Source organism: Dipodomys ordii, unplaced genomic scaffold, assembly GCF_000151885.1.
Source record: "Dipodomys ordii isolate 6190 unplaced genomic scaffold, Dord_2.0 Scaffold3, whole genome shotgun sequence".
Lineage (NCBI taxonomy): Eukaryota > Metazoa > Chordata > Mammalia > Rodentia > Heteromyidae > Dipodomys > Dipodomys ordii.
The window spans coordinates 33,879,636-33,888,257 of record NW_012267219.1 but is presented as its reverse complement, the minus strand read 5'-3'; positions in this window follow the sequence as shown (position 1 = coordinate 33,888,257).

Below are 8,622 nucleotides of genomic sequence, written 5' to 3'. Positions count from 1 at the left end.
AGGCTGAGATCTGAGGATCAAGGTTCAAAGCCAGCCTGCTCAAAAATGTCTGTGAGACTTATCTCCAATGAACCTCCAAAAGGCTATATGTGAAAGTACGGCTCAAGTAATAGAGCTCTAACCTTGAGTCACAAAGCTAAGGGAGAGCGCCCTAGCCCTGAGTTCAAGCCCTGGTACCAGCACACGCATACACACACACACACACACACACACACACACACACACACCAAGCTGGGGGGCAGGGGGGTGCCAAATGGTTCTCAGTAGTATTTTACTTACTGAGCACTGAATCTGGAGTTCAAATCTTAGCTTTCTAGTTCTTGGATGGAGTTTCCTCACCCACGCTGATCTACTAAGAATGACTGGGAGGGTGAAGTAAAAGATCCGATCGTATGGGAGGTGTTCCACAGATATTCATTTCATCGTTTATCTGACGAAGCCTTTCCTGCTTCGTGACTCTATGACTCAGCACTTCCTGGAATTCTGTGGCACTAATAACTTGCCAAGAGTTGCAACGGCTGTGTGTGTGCCGCGTCCAAGCTCTTCCCAGCACTGCCTTTGGAGGTGAGGGGTGGAAATCAGACAAGACACTGGGCTTCATTTGTTGGTCCCTCTCTACCCTGTGCATTGTCTTTTCTCTACTGTTCTCACTGGGAAGAGAACGAGATGGCCAGGACACAATGTTCCACAAAGCAGTAGATCTGGGGGGCTGGGAGGGTCAGGGGTCCCCCTGGCTGCCTACAGAGAGGAGCACCTGACATCTAAGGGTTGGATCAGGTCTATAATCATGGGACAACAGGGAACAAGTGAATACCCACGCCTCACTTGAGACCCAGTAAGTTCCCTTTTGATAAAAGGAAGCAATTAGGTGATGGCTGAAGATTCTCCCAACGTCAAGCTTCTCTGAGCCCACACTATACAGAATTTCTAGAGAAATTCTGAAAGAGACCTCCTTATCCTCATCTTTTGTTATTCTTTCTTTTGAGAAAAAAAAAGAAGATTGTAAAAGCCAAGTTGGGTACCAATGGCTCACACCTGTAATCCTAGCTACTCAGGAGTCTGAGATCTGAGGATGGAGACTCAAAGCCAGCCTAAGCAGGAAAGTGTGTGAGACTCTTATCTCTAATTAATAAGCAAAAAGCTGGAACTAGAGGCATAGCTCAGAGAATAGAACCCCAGTCTCTGAGCATAAAGTACAAGGCCATAACTTCATTTAAAAAAAAAAGGATTTAAGAAGTCTATGTAAAAACTCCTCTCTCCTCATACTAGGAGTGGTGTTGGGGTGGGGAGCTGGGTCATAAGGTAAAGGATGTAGGCAAATATAGTAATAAACTCCCTGAGCATTTTCTGATGTCAAAATCACTTTGGCACCTTACTACATATCACCCCATAAGTTGTTTGTGTTTAACTTGGGTACAGAGGGTGGCCTGCTTTAGTTGATATGACAGAGAGGAAAAATTTGTACATTTTGTCTCTAAACCTCTTAGAGCCAGTCACCTCATTAAAACTAGCCAAGATTTAAAAAAAAAAGAGCCAAAAGAGAAAACTTTTAAATTAAAGAGAACTTATAAGCCAGGTATTGGTGGCTCATGTCTGGAACCCTACCTACTCAGAAGTCTGAGATCTGAGGATGGTGGTTCAAAGCCAGCCTGGGCAAGAAAGTCTGTGAGATTCATTTCCAATTAACCACCAAAAAGCTGGAAGTGGCACTGTGGCTCAAAGTGGTAGAGTGCTTACCCTTGAGCAAAAAGGCTCAGGCACAACACCCAGGCCCCAAGTTCAAGCCCCACAACTGACAAAAAAAATTTTTTTTTAAAGAGCTTACATCCTGTGGGGTTTTTTTCTTTAAAATGATTTTTTCACAAAAATGAAAGGACAAATGGTGAACACATGAAGCAATGATACTCAGTAAACACTATGTTAAAAATGAACCATACAACTTTTGGGTGGGGATGGGAAGGAAAAACTGGGAGTGAGCGAGGGAAGGGTTGACATTGTCCAGAAAGAAATATACTCTTTACCGACTTATGCAATTGTAACCCTTCTGTACATCACCTATAGTAACACTATTTTTTTGGGGGGGGGGGTTGGTCATGGGGCTTGGACTCTGGCCTGGGCCCTATCCCTCAGTTCTTCAGCCCAAGGCTAGCACTCTACTGCTTGAGCCACAGTGCCACTTCCGGTTTTCTGGTGGTTTATTGGAGATAAGAGTCTCACGGACTTTCCTGCCTGGGCTAGCTTTGAATGGTGATCCTCAGATCTCAGCGTCCTGAGTAGCTAGGATTACAGGTGTGAGCCACCAGTGCCTGCTTGCTAATTTTTTTTAAAGAGAAAATTGTCAAGAAATTATAGGCTTTCAACTTATAGACTCATTAAGAACTCCTGCTGTCAATGAATATCAAAGATCAGTGAAAAGATTATTGCTGCTGTTGAGATAAGGTCTCGTTGTGTATCCCTGGCTGGCTTTGAACCCCAAATCCTAATGCTTCAACCTCTTGGGTGCTGGGATTACAGGCATCTGTTACCACCACTGCACCCTGCAAAGGATTGCTTAATGTGGTTTTCTATCTCTAAACGATAAGAGGTAAAAGATATTCCCTCACTTGATTCTATCTATCTCCTCACTTCTTTTTTCTGCAAAGGAGATAGAAACTCAAAAAGAAAAGCCATTTCTTCTCAGTAGCTTTCCATTCAGCTGGAAAAAGAATTGCTCAAGTCTGTGGTTGGCTCTGACTTGAGTTCGTCCTTTCTGGCCAAGTCCTACAGGGGTAAGCCATTCTTACAGTCCCCTAGCGCCTCCTATCGTCCACTTCAGGAAACTACGCTCCATAAACTGCTAAACTTGGATTCCTCTGAACCTCGTAAACTTTTCTGACAACACTCAAAAGTTCAAGATTGTGGTTTTACCTTTGATTTCCCTGAGAGATAAGTCACAGTTCAATGTTAAGAAGTTGTTCTTAGCCAATGTTTTATAACCAAATGTAGAATTTGTCATGGCCATGTCTGGTCAAACCAGAGAGTTAGGGAATGCTGGGTAAATGACCTCTGAAGGGAAGGATGGATACATGACATTAAGTAAATATTAAATACAGAGTTCTTTCCTGCTCAGCTTCTCAGAGGATTTAACATGGTCTGTCTCCTGAGGAGAAATGAAACTTCCTAATCACATGTAACAGAACTTTTCATCTGAATTGTTGTTGTTGTTGTTGGTGGTGGTGGTGGTGGTGGACTTGGGATTTGAACTCAGGGCCTGGGTGCTGTCTTAGAGAGCTTTCACTCAAAACTAGCTCTATCACTTTGAGCTACAGCACCACTTCAAGTTTTCTGGTGGCTAATTGGAGCTAACAGTCTCGTGGCTCACACCTATAGTCCTAGCTACTCAAAAGTCATCCCAGGCAGGAAAGGCTGTGAAACTCTTCCCTCCAATAAACCACCAGAAAACCAGAAGTGACGCTGTGGCTCAAGTAGGAGAGTGCTAGCCTCGAGGTGAGAACTGAGGGACAGCACTCAGGCCCAGAGTTCAAGCCCCATAACTGACAAGAAAGAAAAAAAAGTCTTGTGAACTTTCCTGCTTGGGCTGGGTTCAAACCAGTCTTCAGATCTCAGCCTCCTGAGTAGCTAGGATTACAAGCATGAGCCACTGGGCCCATCTAGGAACATTTGGGGAGAGTGGAGTCCAAATGAATCAGTATTCAAATTTGGAAACTGAGTCCCAGGAGGTGGCGGTGACTGGGCAGTAGGAAGCCACTCTAAGACGCCTTGGCAGGCAGCTTTCTCATGGGGAGGACTACCACCATCACACCCGGAGGTGACCCTTTGTATTTGTGTATCTATAACGTATGTATATTTGTGGGACAGGAAATGAAATGCCACTGCTAATGCCTTTGGAAGAGGAGGAGGAGGAGGAGGAGGAGGAGAAGGAAGTGGAAGAGGAGAATTAGCAACAATTACCATCAATTAAGAATGTGGTGTTTGGGGGGGGAGGGGGGAGGCTGGGAAGGGATGTGAAGGGTAAACCAAAGGAGGAGGCTGCAATGCTTGGTAAGAAATGTACGCATTATCCTGCCCATGTAATTGTAACCCCTCTGTACAGTATGTTCACAAATAAAATAAAAATAAAAAATAAAAATAAATTTAAAAAAAGAATTAAAAGGAAAAAAAAAGAATGTGGTGTCTCTCTAGTTGGTGACATGGTATGTGTTTACCATTTCTAGTATACTGACCAGGGTCAGCTAGAATGGGGATCTTCTCAAGGATGTAGGCTAGGTAGGTGTGCAGGATGGGTAGAATATGCATGAAAAACAATAAAGCAAGCAGGGAAGGGATATCTGGTAAATATGGGTAACATCTGGTAAAAATGAATGAATGTGCCAGGGACAGAACCAACCAACCACATGGGTGGTACTAAGTAAACTGGTCTGTCTTGAGAAGGATTTGATGTTCTATAAATATGGTAACCAGGTACCTAAGCTGGTCTCCCAATGTCAAATAAGTGGTCCCATTGTTCCCTTAAGCTCTCTCACACGCACTGAGCTATGTGCCTGGGTTTCAGGATCAGAAAATATGGACACCATCAGTTGTTGGACTGTTTTCTTCACCAGGGAGCTAGACAAAGCCTCTTTCCCATAATCCTTGCTCATGAGGCACAATGCTTCTATTCTGGCCAGGCTGCTGTTCAGAACCCATCTTACTTTGTGCACTCTTAGGAATTATTTGTAGGCCAGGCGTCGGTGGCACCTCAGGAGGCTAAGGAGGCTGAGATCTGAGGATCGCGGCTCAAAACCAGCCTGGGCAGAAAAGTCTGTGAGACTCTTATCTCTAATAAACCACCAGAAAACCAGAAGTGGTGCTGTGGCTCAAGGGTAGAGCACTAGCCTTAAGCTGAAGAGCTGAGGGACAGTGTCCAGGCCCAGAGTTCAAGCCCCATGACTGACAAAAAAAAAAAAAAGAAAGAAAAAAGAAAGTATTTGTGATCATTTCTCATCATACATAGAGGGTATCACAGCCCCCAAGCATCTGAGCTCACAACGAATGCACAAACAGAAAAGTTGCCAAAAATGAAAATAATTATCTATCAGAAACTGTATGGACACATTATATGTCTGTTCTATAGCCAATATTCAACTTGCTCTGGGAGGGATATCAAAGAGGTACTTCCTACCTAACAGAAAGTTTTATAAAACATCATATTCATCCAGTTTGTGTGTGTGTGTTTGTGTGTGTGTGTGTGTGTGTGTGTGAATTGAAGATAAGAATCTCAAAAGATGGGCCTGGGAAGGTGGCTCAGTGGTAGAGCGCTTACCTTGCATGCCAGAGGCCCTGGGTTCCATTCCTCAGCACTACATAAGCAAAAAGAAAAAAGCCGGAAGTGGCGCTGTGGCTCAAGTAGTAGAGTGCTAGCCTTGAGCTGAAGAGCTGAGGGACAGCGCCCAGGCCCAGAGTTCAGGCCCCATGACCAGACCTCCCCCCCCCCAAAAAAAAGAATCTCACAGACTTTCCTACCAAGGCTGGACTTGAAATGCAATCCTCGGATCTTAGCCTCCTGAGTAGCTAGGATTACAGGCACAAGCCACCAATGCCTACCATACACTAATCTTTTTGATTGTCTCCCATGATGAGGTACGTCTGTGTTTGTAAGGACTTACAATGGTTTACGATTGACAGAGACCTAACTCAAACTCATGTAAACTAAAGGAGGAGGGGAGATTATAAAGGATAACCTGACCACTATGAATCCCAAAGACAGGAATATGCCTGGGGCTGAGAACAACTGGAACCATGGATTTGAACACCGTCAGAGTCCTCTCTCATTCTTCTCCGCTCTGGAGCTCCACTCACTACTCTCCATTAGCTGCATTCTTGGTGCTAACCAGAGTTCATGTGATGAAAAGCATGAGGCCAACAGCTCCTAAACTTACCAACACCTAGATAACTTTCACCCTACAGAGTCACTAAACATTCTCTCTGGTTCCAAGACAAAATATCCCAGAAAAATGACTCACTAAAGGAATTTGAGTCAGGCCAATTCCAGAGAGTCATGAAGCGATATGGCAGTTTCTCTGGGAAGAATAATGATGGTGCCCAGGGAAGAGAAGCTTCTAGAAAAAAGGGAAATGAGGTACTGGGCAAACAAAACAAGAAATGCAAGAAATGATGGCCATCCATCCCTTCCTTCCTTCCTTCCTTCCTTCCTTCCCTCCTTTACTTATCTTTGGCAGTAATGGAGATTGAACTCAGGGCCTACTGCTTCCTAGGCTGGCACTGTATCACTGAGCCATACCTCTAGCGTAGCTTTCTTCTGCACATACCTAGATTATTAACTGACTCTTCTAGGCTTTCTAGGCTGACAGACATGTACCACGGTGCCTAGCTGTTGGTTGAGAAGGATCTCACAAACTTTTCTGCATAAGGCAGGCCTCAGACCACCATATTCCCCATCTCAGCCTCCTAAATAGCTAGCATTCCAGCCATCTGGGTCTTTCCTTATCACTCTTAATGGGACTTAGCTATCGACTAACAACTGTATTTTATTTAGTAAACACCTATTTATTTGCTGAATGTCCAGCTACATACCAGGGATTAATTACCCTAGGAATGAATGATACTTTCTTGGAACTATACGTCCTCTCAGAGGGCTAGCCATTCCGAGATATCAAGAAGTAGAAAATATACTTCATGTAGAGCCTTTAGGAATTTACCCTATGACTGAGAAAGAAATACATCCTTGGCAAATGATCAGATGGCAAGCTGGGTGCTATGTGTGAAGAAACACGCCGGCTCCAGCTGCAAACACTCAGGAGAAGCATCTCAGAGAGGGCAATATTTTTGTCAGGTCTTTGTCGGGTGAGAATTTGCTTTATGACGGCATGTGCTCAAGTGCAGTACCTTCGCATCATCGCGCCGAGCGAGGCCCTGCGCATCTGAAGGCGTTCTGGAATGCGGCCTTCTGCCAGTGGTCTGTTCCTTGTTCAGAGACAGGACTACCACCCACAGCTCGGCTGATAGTCTTGTTTTTAATTGCCATGGCCTGTTGGATCGAAGCCACTGAGTTGGATGCAAGTTCAAAATAATTTCCTTCAAGGATTAACTCATCTTTCTGGGCTTGGGAAAGCCTCACAAGCAACATCTGGTACGGCCTGCAAAGGGGTTATTTTCACCCAAGGAGTTTCGGATTTCAACATGTGAACCACGCTTGCTGATGAACAAGGACGGGAAGCGGGGCTCTCAGACCTTATCTCGAAAGGGGAGGCTCTACGGAACACCCCCCCCCCGCCCCGTCATGTTTTGAACACGACTAGAATAAATGGGGCAAATTCTTCACAGGTTCCCGATCGTGTTGTTTCTTGCAGAGAGTGACTGAATTCCAGCTGTTGGAGGATGAAATCCCTGTGGTTTCCATCTTAGAACTGCGAACAACACCCTCCCTAGCGCGTGGATTGGGACCTCGCTCACATGTTCATGTCAACTCAGGAAATCCGCTAGTCAGTGCCTAGTATCCAGAATCTATCTATCACCTCTCTCTCGTCTGCCCAAGGCTCCTGGAAAGTTCTGGGGAATCATCAGTTTGCCTCTTGGTAAACCCAGGTTTTGTTGTACCAGACTGTTTTGTGGTATTTCCAACTCAGCTCCTTCTAGCCCATGCTCTAAATCCAACCACCCCTGGAGTTCTCTCTGAGGTCAAGAATTTACAATGCTCTTACAGGTAAATGCTATAAAACTAACAGAATCTTAGGGCTGGGAAGGTGGCTCAGTGGTAGAGTGCTTGCCTTGCATGCATGAGGCCCTGGGTTCGATTCCTCAGTACCACATAAACAGAAAAAGTCAGAAATGGTGCTATGGCTCTGGTGGTAGAGTGCTAAGCTGAAGAGCTGAGGGATAGTGCCCAGGCCCAGCATTCAAGCTCCACGACCAAGCAAAAAAAAAAAGAAAGAAAGAAAGAAAACTAACAGAATCTTACAGCAGGGATGTGTTACTTATCAGAGTACTGTTATCAGCACCCCAAGTGTTAACAGTGGAATAAGGTTCAGTTGGAGAAAATTGCCCAAGGAGATATAAACTCATGTCTGTCTCTTAGCTAAGACTGATGCTTTTTTTCAGAGGGGGGGGATTGTTTATCGTGGGGCTTGAACTTGTGGCCAGGGTTGTCTCCCTTAGATTTGGCACTCAAGACTGGTATTCTACCATGTAAGCCACAGTTCCACTTCCAGCCTTTGGCTGGGCAATTGGAGGGAAGAGTTTCATGGACTTTCCTGCCTGGGTTGGCTTCAAACCATGATCCTCAGATCTTCGCCTCCCTAGTAGTTAGAATTACAGGTGTGAGCCACTGGCATCCAGCAAGGCTGCTCTTTTGCAGAGATAAATACAGGCATCCAATGAAATGGTTACGGAAGCCCTTAACTTATAAGAGGAGGAAGAAGGTAAGCAAAGAGGAAAACCCAATGGTTCTGAATTCAAAGTGGTGCATTTTGAGAAATGAGCAACTGTGTCTTAAGAAGAGAATTACTGCTGGGCACCAGTGGCTCACACCTGTAATCCTAGTTACTCAGGAGACTGAGCTCTGAGGATCATGGTTCAAAGCCAGCCCAGTCTGTGAGACTCTTATCTCTAATAAACCACCAGAAA